The sequence below is a fragment of the Falco peregrinus genome, chromosome 1 (assembly GCF_023634155.1).
Source record: "Falco peregrinus isolate bFalPer1 chromosome 1, bFalPer1.pri, whole genome shotgun sequence".
In the NCBI taxonomy this organism is placed as follows: Eukaryota; Metazoa; Chordata; class Aves; order Falconiformes; family Falconidae; genus Falco; species Falco peregrinus.
Window position 1 is genome coordinate 51,762,565 of NC_073721.1, and position 23,530 is coordinate 51,786,094.

At 44.3% G+C, this 23,530-nt stretch overlaps 1 protein-coding gene across 3 annotated transcripts in view; it reads left to right on the top strand.

Moving 5' to 3' along the window:
* NEK6 (NIMA related kinase 6) overlaps window positions 1-23,530 on the top strand; it is an 83,703-nt gene that overhangs the window by 9,371 nt on the left and 50,802 nt on the right. For 2 of the 3 annotated variants that reach the window (XM_055793757.1, XM_055793756.1), the window contains exon 1: window positions 5,869-6,113. The exons of the other annotated variant lie outside the window; for it this stretch is intronic. The gene's annotated coding sequence lies outside the window, so the exon portion shown is untranslated. Of the gene's footprint in view, window positions 1-5,868; window positions 6,114-23,530 lie in introns of those variants that run through there. 3 annotated transcript variants of the gene reach the window in all.

The window sequence follows — 23,530 nt, forward strand, 5'->3', positions numbered from 1 at the left end:
TCCCTGGGCTCTGTGCCACACAGCCTGTTTCATATTTGTGACCCTCTGACCACAGGAGGTTGGATAATTTTCCAGTTCCACAAGGTCTCGGCCCAGCCCTCTGAGTTACTCCACACTAGACATTTCCTTACTGAGAGGGGCTCCTTCTCCCTGTCACATGGATCTGCTCTGGGTCTAAGCCACGGCCTGCGGCAATAGCGCAGGACCCGGTTCAGGTCTCCACTTTGGGTTCCTTCCCACCACTGCCCTTCCTTCTCTCTGCCCTGTTGGAGTCTAGCAGGGTGGTGGCAGCAGCAGCAACCAGCTGGCCTGTGTGGTGGTGTGAAGTTTAAATACTTGCTTCTCCTTTGACCCACTCTGGTGTTGTCCTCACACTGATACACAGGCTGCTTCTCATCGCACAGCGTGACTCCTGGTCGGTCAGCTGGCTGCGGAGGTCCTGCTGTACTGGCCAAGGCAGCTGCCACACCTGTAGCTTAGCCAGTAGCTACAACCTTCTATTGGTGATGAAGGACTTCTAAGAAGCAGGCGCTGCTGCTGGGGATTTACCTTTTTGTGTGACTTTCTCTTTAAAATCTAACTCAAGGAAACCTTTTACTGCTTGGCATTATTTGTTCTATCTGCTTTCTCCTTCCATTTTATGAAGTTCCCAAAAGAGGACCATGGGAGATGCTGGCAGCAAGGGAGATCACAGTGACCGCATGCTGTCAAGAGCTGAGCTGTCAGAAAAGCCAGGGAGTTGTGAGGGGGCAGAGGGTGGTGCAGAGTCTGCAGAGACACCAAAAGGGAGGATGTGCTGGCTTTGGAGCGGAGGGAGAGTTACATGAATAGAGCTGCAGAAAGGACAATGCATGAGTCAATATTCATCCATATATTCATGATCTGTAGGCTTGAGTACTGTGATGCTCATTATCTAGGCATGACCTTAAAAACTGCAGTTGATTGAGAACACGGCAGCCCATCTGCTTGGCAACACAGGCTGCTGGGGGCCTCACCCCAGCACTCTGCTCCCTGCACTACTTCTCTGTTCTTTGTTTGAATACAAATTCAAGGGCGCAGACTTTATCTCCAAATCCTTTGCTAGGGGCTGAGAAAAGGCATCCACAACTCTTTCTCTCTCAAGAGCACAGTGAGTGAAATGTGTGTGTGTAGGACACACAGCTAACCCTCTGTCCCTGCTCCAGCTCTATACAGCAAACTTTCTCCTCCTCCCTCTCTCCCCAAAATAAGCTGTGACCACAAGCCTGTATGACTGAAAAACTCCATCTTCCACTTGCCCTTCCACAAAAGCAACAGAAAGAGCCATCCCACTGCCCCTGCTGGGCAACGCCGAGCTCATGCCATGAGCCCTCTTCACCATTCGGGGTGGTGGTAGGTACCACCCCAACAGTTAGACAGGGACAGCCCTACAGCCAGCCAGGATGTGACAGAGTGTGCTATGGCTGACACTGAGGCCGTCCTTCTGCCCTTCAGCTATATACAGAGGCGCTCTGCTGGGGTGAAACATCTCTCCCCCACTGTCCTCTCTGCACAGGAGAATGAGAAAATTAATGAATGAAACCCCACAATTTCCTACCTTGCTAGTACGGGACAACAGGCCTCTTTTATTTTCTGTGTACTGCCCTGCCCTGTTTTCAATTGACCAAAGAAATGAATGAGAACTGTCTGCTGCCACTTAATCATTTAAAATACAGTCACAAGAAAAGAGGAAGCAATGTTAAATTTTCTGTCCATGTGAAAAATCCTTCTGCTCCTTCCTCCAGACACCTTCCTGAGCCTGCTTCTAGCATCCCTTATTCTTTAAAAGAAAACGTGTCTTTCTTCTAAGCAATTAAACTCTATAAAAAAAGGACATTTTCTCCATCATACTTTCCCATCTCCCCTTTCCTGGATGGCAATCACATACTCCAGATCTCACGCTGAGAAGGATATTCTGCCACTGGTCACATCTGGTTCCCTGATGAGATCCGCAGGCGGCTGAGCTGGAGTGTTCGCTGGGTCACGTGGCGGCTCTAGGTTGCCTTATCTTCCTGAAGACCAGTGCTTTTTAATCTCCTTTGATTCTATTTCTCTCTTTTTGCATCACTCTTATCAGTTTGAGACTAAACTGCTGCACAAATGCTCATAAGATCAATCTACAGATCTTAAATATGGTAAAAAAGAAGTGTTTCTCTGAGCAATCTGTTGGAGAGATTTTGTACTGACTTTTAGACTAGTTCCACACTGGTATGCATTCCTTTAGCATTAATGCTTCCTCTGGGACTCAGACCTTACAGAAATATGAGAACCGAGTGTGCAGGCTGCAGACACACTGTGAAAGTCAGGCTCATGCAGTGTGTGTGTGGAGAAGACATGCTGCAGCTACGGCAGTGGAAAGAGAAATCCGCAGCCCATCTTCTCTAGCTACTGCTGGAAAGTTGACTCTCTTTAAAACCTGTAATTTTCATTTGAGGAAGAAGGTTGGTTTTGGGGTTTTGTTTCTTTGGTTTTTTTGTTTTTGGTTTGGTTTTTTTTCCCCTGAAAATAACTTGTAGCAGAGTCTCCTCAGTGTATGCTATTAAGAACAGAAAATAATAAGCCAATAGGCATATATTAAGCCAGTAAAGCTAGGATTTTATCGATAATGGACTGAGAATGAAGCATACAGACACAGTTGCATTTAGCACTCAGAATAAAGTAAATCAATCAAATTGACTGAATGTTGATTTAAAATCCTCAAAGATTTGGGTCAAGATATTCAAGTTTTCCCAAAACAGACTTGTTACCGGAAATCTTCATACCCACAAGTAATATAGAAATTTTCCCGTTTAATTTTCTCAGCCTCCACTGATATTATGTGCTTACTTTCTGTTCTTGGTTCTGTTTGTACAATTAAAATAAAGTGGCCTCACTCACCATGGGTCAGTACTAAATCATTTGGGCTGTAAGCAGTGAGGAGGTGGTGGTCGCTCTGCAACCATGTGAGTATTAACCATAAAAACTTCAGAGGCATAAAAGACTATTTCCTCATGTTTTAGGTTAAAAATTAAGTTACTTAAAATACTTTTATTTATGTAATTCTCCATTCCTTACGGGCTGATCTTCAGGCTTCCACTAGCTAAGAGTTCCTTTTGACAGTTCTATCAGTGGGATTTTAAATATTGTAGATTAAAATATATGTCAACCCATCCTTGAACTGTATAAAATAATTAAACTGACCAGATGAAAACAGCTGACATCTGCAAATGGTGCAACCTTCATTTAGATGGATGTGTGGAAAATACGCTTCTTGCACTTCAGGAGACTTATCTGGAGACATAAAGCCTAATGCTGCTGTCCCTGGGCACAGACGGCTGTGCTCAAAGGCAGGAATTGCTGTGCAGGGGATGTGATCAGTGCTGGGCATTAAACACACCAGGGCGAGCCGGGCCGAAGGGTCAATGCGTGGCTCTTCTTACAAGGATTGAAACAAAGAAGAAGTCAACATTTTCTGAAAGTTCTCACTTTGGGGGTTGTTTAAAAGAGAATTTCACACAGAACCATAGCACAGACCATGAAAGAAAGTTTTATTTCTGTCAAGACTTAATTGAGGAAATTTAATTTGCTTTCCTAACTGAATTGCTGTTGATAATCTAAAGTAATTTTGTCTGGTCTGTCTAATTTAGCAATGAAAAACCTGGATCTTGAAGCTGTGCACAAGAATGTAGCAGATTTTTTAAAACAGCTTTTCTGAATAGAAAGACGGTAACTTATGGCAGCGTAACAAAAGATAAATTTTTTTGTCATTGTTTTGATGTAAAACACTTAAGTTCTTATACCTCAATCCACTGACACTTCTCTTTTTAAGAGAAAGAAATGAATTTTTGCAAATGGTACATCAACAGAACTTGGGAAAATTGAGTTTGGAGAAAAAAATTGAATTCATTTTGTTTCTCTAAGCACTTTCCCATGTTTCAGATTTTGTACTGATAGATTGATGATATGATTTGCTTTAAAACCAGGTGGCCTCTCAGTTTCCATCTGTTGTGTCTATTGCTCTGTCTCTAGTGAGAAGCATTGCATAGCTGTGCAGGCATCTGTACCCTTGAGAGAAAATCTTTACGCTATCAGAAATGCTCAGGGAGAGAGAATCTAGTTTTACAGTATCTTAAATGTGAGACGTATCAGAAACTTGAGCCCCTGGAAGGATCACGTTTATATTCACCCAAACTGAATGCACTGAATTTCTACTAGCTTTGTGTAAACAACAAAAACCAAAACCTAGTGACATTTCCAGAAGCACCAGTTCAAATCTTAGAAAACCAACTGAATATGCTACAAAGTTTTACTGCAGTTTCTTGTTTCTCTGGATGCCAGAGGCAGCACTGCTTTAGCAAGAACATTTTCCTAAAATAGGCATCCCAATGGATAAACAATGCCATTTGAGCAAAGACCTGCCATGATTCATGCTCTGCAAAACAGAGACTTACTATGGACCTTAAACCCCGTGAATGGAATCTGCTGGAAAAAGTGACTTATTTGAACCAAAATGTCTTTGGTAGCAGGTTCCCCGCAGCTTTGGTGTAGGTGTAGGTATAGGTGTAGGTGATGCAATCAGTTGAGAGAGCGGAGCGCAGCAGCTGAGCATTATGCTCCATATGGGCAGGAAGCATTTCCCTGGAAGTTGTGTCCATGGATGTAAAGCACAACGCAGAACAGGGCCTTTCCCTGCTGTTCCCAGGGAATGTAAATAACCAGTGCTCAGTGCTGTTGGGGAGGGCGTCATGGTGTCCCACCGTCTTCTCCAAACAGCCAAGTGCAGCAGCAGGACACCTGAAGGAACTTCAAACACATAAAAGCCAAGGCACAGGACACAGGGATGCAACTGGGAGTCATGCCCCAAAGAACAGGGCGCATGCGTGCACGCAGTTCCATTCTGGGCGCCTGGTTTTCGTCCTGATGGAGCAGGCTGACCTGGGCGCCCTCCCTCCTACCTGCCCTTCCCAGCCCAGCTGAGATGGCACCTGCAAGCCGCTCAGCACTGACGGTGTACAGCTAGTACAGTGTGGGCTTACAGGACTGATTTAAAAAAAAAAAAAATTATTTGTAACTGGCAAAGGGCTGAGTAGAACTGAAGCTGTGCCCCAGCCTCGCTGGCGTTAGTGCTTTCTGCTGTGGCAGCACCAGGAGTCCCCCAGTCGCACCAGCAACCACCCTGGGCCGGAGCCAGGCCTTGGAGCAGCGGTTGGCACAACGGAGCCGTCGCGCTTCTCCCCGGCCTGCTGCGGCCGGCCTCGCGCCTCTCGCCCGCTGTGGGCAATTCGACGGGACGCGCCGGTTTGCTGTGACGCGTGGCGCAGCGCTGCCGGGCCTGCGCTCACTTCGAACAAACGCAGCTCAATTTCAAGCTCCAGTGAAACGCACCAACGCTCGTCCCCGGCACGCAACAGCGCGACCGGGACTGGCGGCCCGCCGCGCCGCGGGCGGCGGGGTAGGGGGCGGCGGGGCCGGGGGCAGGCCCGCACACGCACCGCCGGCAGCACGGCGGGGATAGCGCCCCCGGGGCCGCCGGCCCGTGGCGGGGAGCGGTAAACCCCGGGGGCTGCGGCCGCGCCGCTCTGCAGAGCGGGGGGCGCCGCCGGCGCTTCTCCGCCGCCCGGGGCTCGGGGCAGCCGCCGCTTTCCGGGGCAGGCTGGGCCGCCGCGGCGGTGGGAGGCGCCGCTCGCGCTGTTCCGCGCAGGCCGCCGGGCCCGGGCGCTGACGCACCGCGGGACCCGCAGCCCCCGCCGGCAGAGCGGGCCCGGCCCGGCGCGGCGCGGCCCAGGTGCGGGGCGCGGGCCGGGCGCGGGGCCGGCGGGGCGGGGCGCGGTCGCGCGGCAGGTGGGCAGAGCCCCGCGCGGCACCGCCTCCCGCGCGCTCCCGCCCGCCCGGCCTGCGTGGCAGGCGCCGAGGCGCGCGCCCGAGCGGCGGCGGGCAGCGCGTGCGTGGGGCGGCGAGCGCGCGCGCGGGGCGAAGTTGTCTGCGGGACGCGGCGCCGCTTCGCTCGTTCTGCTGCGGGGCCGCGGGGGCCGCGGCCGCCTGGACACCCCCCCCCTCCCCCCGGCACTGCCCCCGCGCCCGCTCCGGGACGGGCCCCGCCGCCTCGCCGGCCGCAGGTGAGCAGGACAGGGCCCCGCCGCGGCCGGGCCGCGCTCCGCCGTGCCGGGGGTGTGCCGGGCCCTGCGCCGCGCGGCCCCTCAGGCGGGAGCGGCCGGCACCGGCCCTGGGCAGCGCGGCCGGGCCGCGGGGCGGGCGGGACTGCGGGCGGGCCGGGGGGGCGGCCGCGCTGCCGGGGCCGGCGAGGGGCTGCCGGGCAGCCGTCCCGCCGTCGGGAGCGGGCCTGGGCGCCCCGCGGCCTCCGTCCCGCCGGGGCTGCCGCGCCTCCGGCCGCGGGGCCGACACGTGCCGGGCGGGAGCGGGAAGGGGCCGGCACCGGGGCCGCGAGGGCCGCGGGCGGGCGGCGCTGGGATCCGGGAAAAGTTGAAGCTGCCGCGGACACGGGGACACCGTTGCGGCCCTGGGGGTGCCGCCCCCCGCACACGCCCGGCGCCGCCGTGCCGTACGCGCCCCTCCGGGGCAGTGGAGCCCGGCGTGGGCCCGGGCCGGCCGCCCCCGGCCGCTCGGCGGGGCTGCGGCGGGGCCCCGGGCTGGCGGGGGGCTGGGGCCCCGCGCCCCTCCCCGCCCGCGCCCCCGGGGGTCCCCGGAGCGGCGCGCCCGGGCGGTGGGGCTGCGATAAAGCCGGCGCCGCTGGGAGAGCGCACGTGTTACCGCTGAGCTACCAAACACCAGGCTTTTCCTCCCAACATGTTACTCTCTCCGAAGTGTGATTTATGCTTGTGTGGGTAATGGTGGATTTCTGAGCTCCATCTGTTTGTCTGTCTGTTCGCACACACGGAATATTTCTGCCAGTGCTGGTTGCCTATGGCATTATTGCAGTATAAGTAATTTGATAGGAAATATTGTAGCAATTAGAAGTCCAGTGATGCAAGTTCCTGACACATTATGACTGTCTTGCTGTCATTTCTGTGTCTCCTGTAAAAGTTCAATTTTGTGAATCACTGTAAGCAACCGTTTAACTTCTGCAGCATTTCTGCAGTTTTTACATTTTGAGACATCCGTTGACATTGAGTCAAACTCTTTCCAGTGTTATTTTTTTCCTGTCGACATTCTTTGTGACAGTCATACTCTTTTAAGCAACAACAGAAAAAAAAGGAACTACTTTTAGATAAGAGTGTTGCTGCCCCTGTTTCCTATGGCCCTGTGCCTTGGAGACCTAAAAAAAATGGGAACTGGGAGGAACTTTTATTATGATGGAAAACGAGCATCTTCTGTGGGAAGTGAGATTTCTAGATGGAGTGTGAGTGACTGCTGTCGCCCCAAAGGAATTGTCAGAACAGAATCGACCTTTTGCTTTCTTAACACCTGCAACATAAAACGCTTCTGCATGTTTTGTTTTCCTTTCTTCCTCTGGAGTTCTGTTTCTTGATAAATACATGTTTTATGAGAGGGGACGGACATGTAATTTGAATAGGAGTTCTAATATACCTTTTCAAATTCTTCAATATTAATTTTATTGGGAGAAAAGTGGATGAAGATTAGTAACTTGGACTCGAAGCCCAGACTGGGAAACAGATACTTATTTTTTTGTAATACATGCCTTCTGTGATCCTACCCAAAAAGTTTTCTGTCAATACATAATACTTAAGTGTACATTGAAAATATTGAGCCTACACTGGCTTTTCTCATTTTTCCTAATAATCACTGTACTGGAGAAGATCGTGGGAGATTTTGAGATTTATCTTACAGCATGCTTTTTGGCTTTATTCAGACCTACCTGTTGGTCTGAAGGCCTCTTTCAATGGCTCTTAAGAGGTTTTTTGTGTACTGAATGATCTATTAATGATTGTTTGCTCAGGATAAAATGAGTTGGCCTTTTTTTTTTTTTTTTTTTGTAAGGGGATAGGAGCTAGAAATGTCTTTGTGGGTTTTTCTCCTGCTCTACCTCTGCTTTCTTTGCTGTAAAATGGAGGTAGCAACAAGTCCACCTCCTGCGCACCTCCAGAAGGCATTTTCTAGATGTGTAGAAGATGAATTAATGGATGTACTTCAGCATCTTTTCCTACTTTGTGGTGCCAAATGTATTTAACCTCAAGGCTATGAAAAATGTATGCATGACAAACAACATGGCAGCTCAGACTAGACCATGTGAACTGGAGCAGTCAACAAGTGGGGCAGGCTGTTGAAAGTGGGCATCAGTATGACCTCTGGGGTTTGACTTCTGCTCTGTCCTTAAGTGAAAGCCTAGTTGGGATACAGGCCTTCCAGAAAATTAGTTTAATAGCCCAACTTGTGTTTTAGTTTTGGTCATTCTAATTTGCTTTTCTTAGTTTTTCTTGTTATGGCAGGGGTTGTTCATGGTGATCTCCAGCAAATGAGAAAAATGAATGCAAGGAACCTCATTTTAGACGTTGGGTCCCTCTTTTCCATTGACTGAACACTGACAGTTTTTAATTGCAATTTTCTCGGTATTACTCCAGTTCAACACTCACGTAGATGGCTAGTGGCCATGGTGCTCTCTATGATTTGAGCACAGAAGGGTGATAAAGGTAGTCACAAATGGTCATTCTACCTGTGACACACTCTACTGCATTTGTCCTGTGAACTCACTTAACCAGCTTGGTTTACCTTTTGTGGGAATAATGGTGACTAATGCAGTGTATACCTATCCAGGTGCTTGTCCAGGTTATTTGTAGGAAATAATGTGATACGTGTCTCTGTATCCAGTATAAATGCAAGAAGAACATTTTTGCAATATTAAAAGCAAAAGTGAACTATTCGTGCGGTTGAAATATAGTTCAGAATTGCTGTGATGCCACTCATCACTGAAGACCCTGATAATGTGGCTGTTGACAAGAAGATGGTGACCTGCTCTGCTGCTGGTTACAGGACGGGCATGGCAGCAGAGGGAGCTTGCATGTGTCCACGCCACACTCTGTGGACTGGACAAAATGGCCTTTCCTGGTATAAAATCCTGTGGAAGTTAAAGGTTGTCCAAATGGACACTTCGTCCTGTTAAAAGACAGAGGCCTTGGAAATAGTTTTTCTGTTACCAAGTCCTATTAATGCTGCATTTATTGTGCTCACTGTTCCCTTTGTGAAGTGTCTGGTACAAGCACGTGCAAGTACTCGGCAAGTTCTATGTGCTTTTTCATCAGTAGATCTCTAAGTGCCCTAGAAGATAAGTACGGTTTATCTGGAATCTGTGAATAACAGAATCGGGCAGTTTTGGTCTGTCTCCGTGCCACGCAGTCCCTAGCTGGCTGAGCTAACATCAGACAGCTTGGTGCTACTCAGCTGGATGGGTTCCCTTGTGTTCTCTGTCCCCTGTGCCGGGGCTGCTGTTCTGGCTATTGGCAAGTTGGTTCAGCTGAGTAAATTGGTGTAAACTAAGGAACCAAAACAGGAGGGGAAAAAAAAACCAAAAAAAGTTTAAGTAAAAGCCACTTTACTTGCTGTGGCTGCTGAAAGGACAATTTGTGTTTTCCCTAGCTGTGTCCTTGCCTTTTCCCACTCTGGGGTCAAAGGACTGCTGCAACCAAGGGTGCAGGATTTGCCCCGAAGAAAGCAGGCTGGACCCGTCTGGCCTGATGCTTTTAAGGGCGCAGTAGTCTGTCAGCTGCAGAGTGGGTTGGGCATGATGTGATGTAGTAGGTCTCTTCCACTTCTGAATTCCATGTTTCACTGCAGAGCTGTGTCTCAAAAGGAGGAAAACCCCAAAGTGTTTAGGAGATAGAAGAAGACGTGTACAAACTGAGAGGTGATGTTGGCCCAGACAATAGTTTTATTTTTCAAGGCGGGGGGGGGGGGGGAAGGCCAGAAAATTTGCATGCAAAGTCTAGTTTTAAAACTGACTTCAAAATCATGGTGAATTTTTCCAGCAGGTTGAAATTGCTGCATGTGTCTTAATTACATAGAAAATGAAGCTGTCTAAGATAGTAGTTTAAAAATTTCTTACAGGTTTGGGGGGGTGTGTGTGTGGAGGTGTGTGCATTTGTTTTTAAAGCCAGGCTGGAAGCTGCTGTCTTCGTTAGCTGAAATGTAGGACGGGGAGAACCAAGGTTCTATATAAGTATGTGATGAAGTGGGCAGTTCTAGAGCTTGTAAGCTAAACTTTGTTTAAAAAAAGAATACCACAGGGAGTTATTTTTAATAGTGGTTTGAATGCAGAAGTCTGTAAAGCTGTCAAATATTTTTATGGGTAGATAGGTCTTTTTCTATGTTGGCTTACTTTTTATATGCATATTGGTTTGGATCGAGATTAATTCAAGTTCTAACCTGTGCTAAGTATTTAAACATCTGGACTTGCTCTAAGTGCCGTTGCGGTACATGTGTGAGAAGTCTCTGGGATTGTCTTCTAATGTTTTAAAATATTTCAGGAAAAAAATTATTAAATTAAAACAGTATATTTAGCTTCCAGTGTTTAGTTGATCATGCTTATCATGTGGCACGATGCAGTAAATTGCAAATAATTTTACGGTGTCAGTACAATTAAAGACATTACATTTCTAAAGTGTTTACTTCAGCTTGGTGCTACTTTAAGTGTCTGCTATCATAGATTCCAGGCAATGAACAGCTGTCTGTCGCAGATGGGAGAGGGGGAAAAAAACTTCCCCTTAGCTTCTTCTAAAAAGGTTTCCATATAAAACCAGTAGTAATGTAATACAACCTTTTAGTCAAATTTGTTTCCTGTTACATGTTTAAGCGAACCGACAGCAGACTCTTATCTATTTGAAACCAAATGGTGTAAGTGAATGAGACTCTAGGAATTTCATACTCCAAAGCGTTCTTGAAACCTCACAAATGCTTGTTTAGCAGTCAGAATGCATTATTTATTACATTTCAAAAAAAAAAAAAAAGATTTGCAGGTAGTTTATGAATTGCTTGTTTAGAGTCTGCTGTGTTTCAGTAAGGTAAGGTGGTATTGTCTGTCCTGTTCTTGTACTGTGTTTTACACAACAAATTCAAGTAGATTAGAAACTGTCAAGGAAGCATGTAGCATATCTGTATTTTTAATAACTAAATGCAGTGAAGTCTGAGAAAGAGCAGGTATGAAAGCCACGATGATTTTTGGTAGAGTGGAGTGTTTTCTGCTGTGATCTCAAGATGGCAGAAATGGAGTTTGTGCACAGAACTACATGAATTTAGTTTTATATTGTGAATTGGATATGCTGTTTTATGAGCTAGTACACCATGGCAATTATAAGACTTATTAAAATAGTTAAGACAGGTTTGATCACAAAATGCAGAAGATGGTAAGATTGTTATTTTTTTAAATTAAAAAGTTGCTCCTGCTGGCATAAAGCTTTTCCCTTGATGGTGGTTTCCTTGCTATCTTTCTCCCCCTGCTCCCCAGCTATTAACAGGTATATTATAATCCCTAGGCACTTAAAGTTTTTGTGTTTATTTGCTTTGAGTAACTTAGGTCTCCAGTTCTAGACTCCAACCTTTGTATGTGCTTCACATGATGAATCAAAGTAGGTGCCAAGCTATCCCCTGCCTTTGGACAGACCTTGAGCACCAACCCTCGGATCAGTGCATTTGCTTTTTAGGAAGGCAGTTTATTTTGTTGTTTTATCAAAGCACTGACTGGTTTTGGTTGTAATTTCAAGCAGTTCTCATTCTGAAGCTATTCTCATTTCTCTGTTGGGAGCTGGCAGGTGCAGTGGTCCATGAATGTTTCAGTTCACCATTTCTTGAAAATGTGGCTGTACCTTTGAACTGAGTTATCTCAATATAACGTGTAATATGCTTTTTTAAATGTACTTATTTTTTAGTTCAGTGGATGGATTGTTTGTGTAACATCAGTTGGAAATTGTGTCGAAGCTTTTTTCCAAGTGTGGGGATGCTGCTGAGGCTGATCCAGAAACCCCCTTTGGAAATGAGCCTGCTGGTTAGGGGGAAGAGATGACTCCCGATCTCGTGTTGCCGGTGGTGGAATGCCGTGTGGGAGTGCTCCTTGGCACATTTCAGGCAATGCTAGTTTGGTGAGCCGAAATCCCTACAAACCAACCCAAATGAGGAATCAAGGGTAATAAACCCGAGTGTGGCAACGCTAGGCAAAAGGGCAGAGATTCCCTGTTGAGGAGGGGGGTGGTAATGCCTTGTGCTGCCACAGCTATTTACGAAATGAGTGGCTCTCAGCAGCCTGGCTGGTGCATCCCCCAGTGTGCATCTCAGCATTGCCAGGAGACAGCTGAGGGACCTTCCTGAGGAGGTCTCGGTGTCTCATTTCAGTGCAGCATCCCACCTTTTGGGCCTAAAACATCCTCTGGTATTTGACCAGGGTGGGATTCCCCAGGACTGGTTATGCTGTCCATTTGGAGGATACTTTCTCCATCCTGCTCCTCCACACACTGTATCCAAGTGAATCATAGTCACCTCACCTAGTGCCCTAGTATTTAGGGGTCAAAAACCGAACTGATAAGAGCTGTGACCCCGTGCCCGGCCTGCTGACGGAGCAGGTGTTGCTCCACACCCTGGGGAGGATTTGCAAGTCTTTCATTTTGCAGGGCTCAGTGACAGATCCTGTTCTCCAGTTACTTTTGTTGTTCAGTCCTTGAGAAGCCCACTTGCTATGAGGCGGGAAATATCCACCAGCCTCTTGAAAACTCATGGTGTGCATGAAGCGGAGCTTTAAGTCCATGCTGACAGGAAAAATGGGTGCTGGATAGTTGGGATTGCTCCCTCAGAGAGCTGGTGTGCTGGGAGGTAGCACAGCCCAAGCTGTTTTGTCCATACTTGCTGCTCAGTGGTGCTCGCTTCTGAGGCAGCCGCTGTCTCCTGGCTCAAGTGGCACAAGATAATCTAAATTCCAATTTTTCTTCTTTCCTTAGAGCCAACTGTCCTCTTTTGCTTGGGAGAATAACTTCTCTCTTAACCTAGTGATTTTTAAACTGTGGAGTTGGACACCAAAATCGCTGCAGATGGTGCAGTAACTGGGGAATGTTGACCTACAGGATGGATTGCAACTTCACAGTACATTCAATACGATTCCTTTCAGGAATTTCAGTTTAAGTATTGGTACTGTTCTTAACCTTGCAGATGCTTGTCTCTGCCATCCTGAAAAGGAGAGGGTTTTCTCCTTGTTGGAACATTTTGTTTCTTGCGTAGGAACACTGAATGCCAAGCCTGTCTTGAAGAATTTGTGGTGGATTCTGGTTCTCTGGGCATACACATATGTCATTACAATGAGAAGATGGGGAGAAAAGCTGCAGATATTTTCAGGTTCCTTTCCTCCAAGAGTAGGGACTCAGGGTAGAAGAGATACCAGCACACATGGACACAAAAATTCCCTCTTTCATTCATGGAAATTCTGCTTTTATTCTTTTGTGCTGTCAATATTTCATTAGCGTTTTTGTCAGAGTTGTGCAAAGCAAAGCAGAAGTTTCAAAAATGTTAAACTGGAACAAAAAATCCAAAACAACCTTGAAAAGGTTTTTAAAAATATATGAATGTATTCTGAAGAAGCGAGTCAGCCGCAACCGTGTGTGTGTCTATGCTACCCTTTAATCACTGGTGACTTTGAGCTGTCACTATATTAAGAACCAGTGCTGCCTTTTGTGGCAGTCTGTATATACTGAACTCAGTATATATAGTAAATATTCTTGCTGTGTTTTCATAATCATTCTACTTAGAGTAAGCGCTTCTTGGGTGGGTATTACAAATCTGTTAATCTTTATGGTATTTATAGGGTAATTTTTAACTCTCTTGAGCTTCTTACTTCCTTGCGGGTCAGTTACTCAATTTATAATGTTATGTCAGTTCTAAGAACTTTACCATCCAAGGGTAAACACTGTTGGGTATGGTTCTTTACCTGTGTTTGCTCTTATTGCATACCTTAACATACAAAGAACTAACTTACTCTGTGACTTATTTATTGGGATCTCTTTTAGTCTCCCTGGTTTGTACTTTGAAGTGTCTAAGTTGACCTGTTACTTTAGTTTTTTGCTTCATCAGTAATGCAGGGAGAGGGAGAATTTGCAGCAGTTCTTTCTGAAGAAAAGACTTAAGTTGCAGCTACTTAAGTCAAAATGATTGCAAATAGTGTTTAAATATTTTTGATTTGTCTGTTGATGAAACTGTTTGACTTATACTAACCATTTTGCTGCGTTGTGAGCAGACAGCTCTCTAGGGAAGGGTTTGGCTCTAGTCGGGGCTGACTTGATTTTAAGTTCTCTCTGTAGTTGTCCATGTTAAAGTGAAAATCTGCTCCGACTCTATGGGGTTTCAGTTGGCCCATGGAAAGAGACAATCAATTCACCTCCTGGCACTGGAGTTTTTCTTGAAATTGCCTTTCCCCTTGCTCCTTTTGCTTCCATCAGTGTTACCACAGCACTGTGACCTGATGGTGCTGATCCTTGTGTAGCAAAGGGACATGCCCTCTTTCCATAGAGTTAAGTTTGGAGCTGTAGGGTGGGAGGGAGGTGTGCGTAGCCAAGTAAATTGCTGGTGAATTGGAAACCCTGGAGTTGGGAAGCATCCATCGTTGCTTGTGCGGCCACTAGCTCTTAGAAACAATATAATGGTAGGAAATTTTCTGGAAAGCCTAAAGTAGATAAGGCCAAAGATGCTGAATAGTCTAATGCCAAAGTTTCTTCCTTTTGTTACCTGTGAATCCTGAAGTGTAATCTACTGCCTTTGTTTCTCTTATGCTATTCTGATATGTATTTTCAAGATGAAGCTTCTGCTGCAAAAGCAGGTTTCAGCATCTGTGATGGCTTTTTGAGGATCTAATAAGTCCCCAAAGGAGCCTGTGTTCTAGTTGCAATTTTCTTTTTTCCCAGGGGTAAACTGTGATTTATTCTCATGGACAAACCCACTTTGTACCATTTTTGGAATAACATAGATGGTTGTTCTCAGTGAAGTGCCTGTTGTTTTCAAAGATTCAGCCAGGTGGTTTGTTGGTTTGTTCTGGGTTTGGGTTTTTTTTTGAGTTGGTTATTTCGTAAGCTCATCCCACTGTGGTGTTGCTGGATTTTGGTTTTGTGGGTTTTTTTCCCATAAAGCCCCTCAATATTCTCTTTACTTATGGGTTAGGAAAATGTCAAAGGGATAACAAAGGAAACAGGAGCTTTCTTTGTGGAATAGGAAGGTCAGATGTTTACTGCCTCAGCATTGTTTGTTCCAATAACAAGGCAATTAAAAGCAGTATTTTAGCACAGCTTGGACTGTCCTTTCCTCGTCACCTTATTCACATCTATGCACACCTTTTGGAGTATTTGATTTTAGGTTTTCCTAAAGGCAGCTGTGTATGAGAGCTTTGTGCTGGTGTCTTCTCTTCCGCGCAGCGTGGCCGTGGCATGGATCTCTGCGTTGCCTTCTGCCTTTTGTCACCTTTATTTCTGGGTTTGTGGGACTGGCAGGAGAAGCTGGCAGTGTCTTTCCTCTGGCTGATGTGTGCGAAGTTGGTCAGCTGGAAAAGCTGAAGTGAAAGTGAAGCCTGCGTTGGCAGATGAGTGTTATGTGTGTCTTTAAACAACCTGTTTGCATGTGGTGCTCCAAAGGAAGTAAAGTTTGAAATGAATCATCCATCACGAGTATTACCAGACTTTGCTGAAGACGCGTATTATCTTTCCTATTGTTCATCTGAAACTGGGGACTGCTGAGTGCCAGCTTGCTCATTTTTTTGGTGACATAGATGGCACTAACGAGTTTGATAAAAGCAGCTAGATGATGTGGGGAATATAGTTTCCCTGTGGAGACCCTCTTTAATTTGTTATACAGGACCATATTTAAATTTCTGTCGGCAGCAGTAGTAACCAGGGTAGCTTTTGTTCATGCATCCAATATGTTGCATTAATTCCCCTCCAGACTCAGTTGCTGTTGGCCGAAGATTTTCCTTCACGCTGTTACCATAGCATGAAATACTGGTTCTTTCAAGTATGTAGCTGTATGTTTTGCTGAGAGCATGCGGCAGTTATGCTCTTCCATAGACTAACTATCATTTTACAAGTAGGCTTTTGGCTTGATTCAGACTGTAAACTCTTCAGGGAGTGAGTCATCATGCAGTGGAGCTGGGGTCATTAGCTGCTGTGCTGAAGCAGCTCTCCTTGCCATATCCCATGTTTTAAAGGTTGGGTTGACCTCTAAAACTGGCTGGTGTAGTCCTGCCTCTGCCTCCCTGCACCGAGGGTTTGTGGGTTTGGGACTTGGATTTACCTCTTTCACACCTGGGTTTGATCTGAAATAGTTCAGGTCTGTCAACTAACTGGTAGATGTTGCAAATTCATTAATAAATCTTTTCTATTTGAATACTTTCTTTTCCTTCCACATGCTCCCCTTTTCCACACATGTACTCCTCTAAAACAAGTTGTTTTGCAGCTCTTGGTCGTAGCGTGGGAAGTCTGTCCACTGACAGGAATGTGTGTCACTGAAACAGCTTTGTTGTTTTTATAGAAACCTTGCCCACACACTCCTTTTGCTTTCCAGATATCTAGAAATCCCTGCAGGATCCTGCTGCCATCACTGTGGTGACCCACGTTTATTTTGTGATGCTATCTAGAGGTTAGAGCAAAGCAGAGTATGGAGCAAGAACAGGCATATTTTGTCCCCATCTTTGACTCCAGTCAAATTGCTAGTCACTACTAATCTATATTTTTCTACTAGCTCTTGAAGCTGGTTTGTTTTCCATTTGGTCAATTTGAACCTTTGCTGTCACTTACTTATTTTTTTCCTGCTTTTGCACTTGCATTGCCCTGTTGCTTGCTAGTTCACTGGTTGAGGATAGCTGTGCATGGATTTTGCTGTATTTAAAAAATTATTTCTGATGCTGAGTAGCATGTTATTCACAGGTATTAATAAGGTGTCAACATATTTTGCATTGATATTACTAAACAACATTGTAGCTTATTTTGAAATGCTACAAATATTTGTGTTTCTTTTCTGAAACAAAGCTTTGTGTTTGTGCAAGTATCTGATGGTAAGCAGTTGTCTTTGAATGCTGATGAACTGGTCCATGGCAGATATTTTCAGTTGTGTTCTGCATAATTACTCTTAAAAACTGGTAATTTGAGGTGGTTGGAAAACTACTTTTTACTTAGTTCATGGCTTGCTGAAAGCTAAATTGCATTCTGTGCCTCAGCTGGACTTATTTTTATTCTCTCTTTTAACTGCATTAGCACTTTAACCGTAAGTACTGCTTATGGCTGCGGCTGGTCGGTGCGTGTCTGGGTGCAGATAGAACAGATGCTGCATTTTGACAACGTAATGTAAAGGCCTTTGCAAATGTCTGTTAATGCGTTGGTTTCATGCTCTCTGACCCAAGTGCTTTTTTTGTTGTCTGAAGGACTGTGTGGTACCTGTACAACAAGTGTGAGGTGGACCCCAGTTTTAGGGGGCAGGGCAAGTCGTCAGCCCTCTGCCCATCAGTGGTACCTGTGCAGTGAGAACTGGTCAGTGAATGGCTGTAGAGCTGGGAATGCCTGAGAGGCACCTTCTCATATGTTGCAGAGATTTTTCAGATAAGAAACAGGAAATGAAACTGTGGAGCTGCTGTCTTGGTAAGTAAAGCGTAATTTTTCTAGCTGCCTTACAAAGGTGAATTACTGTTCCAGCAGCACAGTATTAGTCAGAGATCAGCGTGGTGACTTGGCACTCAGTGGGGGCTGGGAAAGAAATGCAGGGTGGTGGGCAGGGTAGAAGATTTTTGTTTGCATGAGTAAGCTTATGGTTTTTAATAATCTGATACTACAGAGTTTATGCTCCAACACTGAGGTTTATTAGAATAATAGAAAATTGTTACATAGAGGGCAGAATATAGTGTGAAATGTGATTTGTCTCTTATACAGAGCTTGCACATGTAGTTATAATTTTCTTGAAAGGTTAGTTCCCAGTTTCTCTTCAGAACATTCTGTGCAGGCCTTTGCTGTAGAGGAAGAAAAAAATTGGACCCAATTTAAATAGACAAGTCTTGTGAATCCTGAAAGAATTTGGGCATTTAGCCCAGGAAAGGGAGAGTTCTCTGGAAGAACTTCATTAACCCTGTCTGTCATCAGAATAAGTAATAAAAGTAGCTACGCAGACTTTATAAAGAACAGATCTTTTTTGTTCCACCCTGAAGCCTTGATCTGCAAGGTGCTGGTGAATGAATCTTGTTCTTTAAGGAAGCCTGTGCCTATGTGGGAAAGGAGATGGAGAACTGTTACGTACAGCAATGTAGAAGTGTGGGTGTGAACTGAAGAGCTGCATTAATTTTTGGAAAACTGGTACTATTAGTTCCAGATACTCAGGAACACTTATGGAAGCAGACTATTTTATTTAGTATCAATAATATACCTTATATAGCAGTATTGATAATACAGTCTTATTTAGCAAATTTTGAGGCAGAAAAAATACAAACATATTTATATTGTAGCTATTTTTGTAAGTAGAAAAATGTTAAATCTTTTTACACAGGGAAGAGTTTCTGCTTCCGTTTGGCTGTTACTTGCAAGATCCAGATGCTGTGGAAGCTCTTCCTGCCATGCTAGCATCTGGCTGCCTGGAAGTTTTGCATAAGGCTTTATGAAGTGGCTTTGAAGTTGCCTTTGGATTTGAATCTTATGAATCTTTAGGTTGGCTGGGCTGCATAATTCTCGGCATCATTTCCTCTTCTGATTATGAGAAGTGTAAATACTTCAAGCTGTTGTTCTGATGTTTTGAATTTGGGTGGACATACATCTATATATAATCTTCCACTGTTCCTTTTCCCTGTATTTGAGACAGATACGTTGTCTATTAAAGATGCAAATTAATGGCTCTAGGGATAAACTCCATGAACAGAGTGGTTACAGCAGGTTTCATGGATTTAAAACCTTGGGCTTGCTCCTTTACCTTAAACATCTGAGAAATTACAGCAATATTTCAGAAGTATCTTTTGTGAGGTTTGCTTAATATTTGTCAGATGCTTGGAAGTGTGCTAATTAAAAGGTTTTTATCAGTGCTCATTGGTGGTGTTTCTAATCACATATGTATGTATGTATGTATTGAAAACTTCGTTAGGATTTAAGGTCATATGTTTGTTAAGCTTTCTGAGAACAGTCCAGACTGAACAGTTCCCAAGTTTTGGGGCTGTAGCAGCAGAGCTTATTTAATATTTTTTTTTTTTTTTCTTCGGATGTTACTTCTGTTGTTGTCTTACTGACTTAAGATGGTCTGTTTGCCTGTGCTCTTGTTTGAGGTGGCTAGTTGCTAAAGGTGCCTTGTTAGGAACAAGCTGTGGAGGTATTTGGGATTCATAGTTGTGTGTGGTAGAAACTTATTTTAGGGATGGGTTTAAATTGGATGTTTTCGGCATAGGATGGGAACAGTCTTCCCTGCTACTTGATTTTTGGCTCTTCTTTTTTACAAAGGCTCTTGCTCTTCAGATGTTCATCAAGAGTGGAAAACTGTATTTCACATGTAGCTTGTCAACTCGCTGGTCATACAGTAAGTTTGCTTACGTACATGTGAAGGCTGATTGTTCCCTTGGTGCGGAAGGGAGACTGTACAGCCAGTGTGATAATGAAGCTGGCACTGCTGGTACAGGCGGTGCGTGGTTCATAGCTGTATGTGATGTTACTTATTTCAGTTACGATTTAATGATGTGATAATGTCTGGCAGTTTCTGTGAACGTATACGTTATGAATATATTTCCATCTTATATTTAATCTTTCCTTCATCAGAAATGAATCAATTCTGAGAAGGATAACAGAAATGTTCTTAAATAATTTGGCTTCAGGCTTGAAAGCCTTATTGCATTATAAATTAAAAGGTGAGCATGTTGTTGCATGCTTAGTAAGCAATACAGTAAAATTCCAGGTAGATTTAGTATGTGTTTATTTTTAACATGTGTTTCGTTAGCACTGATAGTGGCCTGAGAAGTGTCTCTCTAATGTTCCAAAGGTTGTAAAAACTAATATAGTGAGTACTTTTGGAATGCTCAAAATTGCAACTAGAAGAATATAAATTGAGGTATGTTGGCTTCTTAACGCAAGTTAAAACTTACGTAAGTGAAAACTTACAGTACAGCAACAGCAGGATTAGCTCTCTTTACAGGAACTATTGTCACTTTATATGCTGCTGACTGCTATCCATCCTCAATTTTGGATATGAATATGTATTTGATATTCATCTATATCTTAGACAAACATTATACATTAGTATTTATGTGTGATGTTGCACTAGGAAATTTCGTGCAGTCAAGTAAAAGGTAGGAATAGTCCAGTTAGGCTGCTGAAAAGGAACATTTACCTTATCACACTGATTACTTAGTCATAACTATAAATCACCAAGTATCTTGGCACCGATCCTAGGACTGTTTAATAGCAGCCGTGTGAAACCATCCCTTGTAATGGATGGGCTGAGCTGCATAGCAGCTAATGTGTAGTTAGAAGACCTGTACAAACGATTATGTCCTTTGATTTGGGACCAAGTTCTAGGGAGCAGATAGAAAAAAAAAAAAAACCCAACAACAAAAACCCCCAAACCTCAGCCCTTAACTCAGATTAAACCTTTTTGAACCAAAATTAGAAGTAAGCTAACTACCTTCCTGATTGGTGGTGGCAACTGATGAATTTAATGGCCATATGAAACATTCTATCAAAAGCATTGTATAAACTCAACTAATACAGCTAGGGAGGAGAGAATACTGATCCAGACCTTGCTATTTTCAAGTAATTTTACTAGATTTGTCCCCAAACTAGAATACAGAGTATTTGAAATTATAATCTTGCTTGCTTAAAATGAGAATAATGGACGAGAGCTGGGTGTCGAGTGCTTTGAAAGAGGGGAGGTTTGACAGAGATACTTAATTATTGGCAGGAAGCATTTGTTTTATTGACATCTACAGTAAAATGGTTCCAAATAGCTTTAAATAGTTGACTTAATGTCATTTTGCTTCTAGGTATGGAACAGTGAATTACAGTGTCTGTCACAGCATTTGTTTAATGAATATCAGTTGTTGACATAGTATGAAAAAGCTCTAGGGCTTTTCAGCCATTTTATTAAAACATTCTCAGTTAGTGGATTTTGTGTCTTTGAGAAGCCAGCACGCCCTAACTGCCTGTTGAAAATCTAGTCTGCACAGGCTTAACAAAAGGTCTGCACAAAGTCTTGAGGCAAACGCATCTGCACCTGTATTCAGGGCAATTCCAGTGCTTGTATAAGGGAAGGTGTGATTAAAACACCATTCTTCTGCTCAGTGGTCAATTTGTTACAAACATCATCATCCTTTTTAAGGGTTTATAAATTGCAGGTACAGTTTTCACTGAGGGCTGTGGCTTGGTTTCTGCATTTTGATTGGGTGTCAGCTACTTTTAAAATTTTGCCTGTATAAATAAATAAAAATTCGTATTTTCTTATTGTGAGGTCTGTTCCATAGTTTTAATATTTGTAACTTCTGTTAATACAAATTATTTAAGGTTGGATGAGAATATGCTTCTGAAAGTTTTCAGATGGATCCACCTGTTAAATGAATTTCAAGTAAAGGCTGAGTTAAAAAACACAGCTGGGGGCTTTTGCACTTAAAAATATTGATAAAGAAGATACTACTTTGAAACACCACTACTGTCTTTAACTGTCTTTGGTCACTGATCCTTTTACTATTTTTAGTACTAGATCTATGGCCTACTCTTTAAAGCTTCCCCGATATTAGAGACTGGGAAAGTTGATTTCTGCCCGTTTTCATTTGTCATTCAGTTTTTGTTAATGAGGATGAGTAAAGTTACATTAGATAATATAATAGTATTTTGGTCATGGGCGACATCACTAAATGTAATAAAGTTGTGTAACTGAGCAATCTTAATACATTGCTTTTAAGAGTTTGTTCACACTCGGTATATTTTACGTACACCTGCAAAGCCTGAGAAAGCATAACTCACACTGTGTTAGCGTTAGCATGTGTGTATCTGTAGGTACAGTTTCGTCTTAATGGCAAGCCTAAAATTTTGACACTATTTGCTGGTGATATATCTGCACTCTGAACAGTTTGTGCTTTGGTTCCCTCGCTGCAGCCCAGAGCGGCTGGGTAAGGCAGCAGTATGGCCCTGGCTCTGCGGGCATCGTACCTCTGCAGCTCCAGCCAGCTGTGCTGAACAGTTCTGTACTGAACATGTTAAACTGTGCTCTTGCAATGTTCTCTCCTGTCTCATGCATTTCAGTGGCATTCCTCATGTTGTTTCCTTTAACATTCATATTCATATTTTTTTTTCAGTGTTGGCAGGTGTGTATTTCACATTAACATGAGGGGTTTTTTGGATGTTAGGCTGCTATTTGCTTATGGTAATTTCCAGTCATCATAAGGTGACTGTTGGGAGAGATGAGCAGAGAGGAAAAAATTGTCAAGCATTTACAGTAAATACTCTCTGCTTTTGGAAATGCTGTCAGAAGTTTAATTGTTAGGTTCAAGTAAGTTTGTCATGTGCCAGACAGTATCAGTCTGCTGTAATGAATGGGTTACGCACTTCACCAGCAAAAAGGGAGAGTGAGAAACCAAGGGATGCTCAGGATTTCCTGTCACCTTGCACTGCAGAAGGAATGGGGTAGGCTTTTTAACCTAGCCTGTAATTAGGTTTTGCATGGAAGCATATATTACTGCGCTTGCTTTGCCAAAGCTCTTCAGTATGATGGATGAGATTTAAAGGTTGATCTGACTAAATTGCAATGAGAATACTAACGACAAAGATATTTCTGTTGTGAACTATTCCTACCAGACATCATAGCTGTGACAGAAATGGTGTAAGATAATGGACAATAAAAGTCACTCGAAAATAATACTCTCCTAGGATTGGGCTGCCTTCCCCACAGCACGTACCCTGAACCACAGCGATAATGTAATCATAAGCCAAGATCATCATTTAAATATATAGGTAATCTCATATAGTATCCTGACAGATTTATTTTATGAGCAAGCAAGAGGAAGAATATTATTGGGCAGTAGAGAGGAAGAAAGTGTTACTGATGTGGTTGTGTTTATTTTGTAAAATAGTTTGCATTGCTCCTGTCTTTGGGGACTCTGCAGTGAGCGGCATGCTGATGGCTCAGGGGAGTGGGGGAGACTGGGCTCCCACCGTCAGCGCCTCTGCTGTGGATATCTGCAGCTCACCTAGGAGCCTGGTTTATGTGCACCGGTGGATTTTATTCACCATTAATCTCAATTCTCTGTATATGTTAAAAGATAGAAATTTGCGCATTAGTTTAAGTAATGTGCTTGACTGCATTTAAACAACTCGTGAATTTCTGGACCTATGTATGACTTGCCTTTTTTGTACCCAAACAGAGCTGCATGCCTCCCCCTCCCAAGTCCCCATGTAGCAAGAAGATATGAGAGGGATGTAGTAACTGGGTGGAAAAGCGTGTATCTCTCTCTCACATGATACTTGAGGGCATTGGGGCAGGTCAGAGGCACAAAAAGCCTCGCAACCTTTCCAGGAAGGGCACAGCTGCCCCATGTCACAGCCAGGAACACTGAGACTCCTCAAGATGGAGTCATGTCGCTTTTACAGTAGGAAGTGGTGTG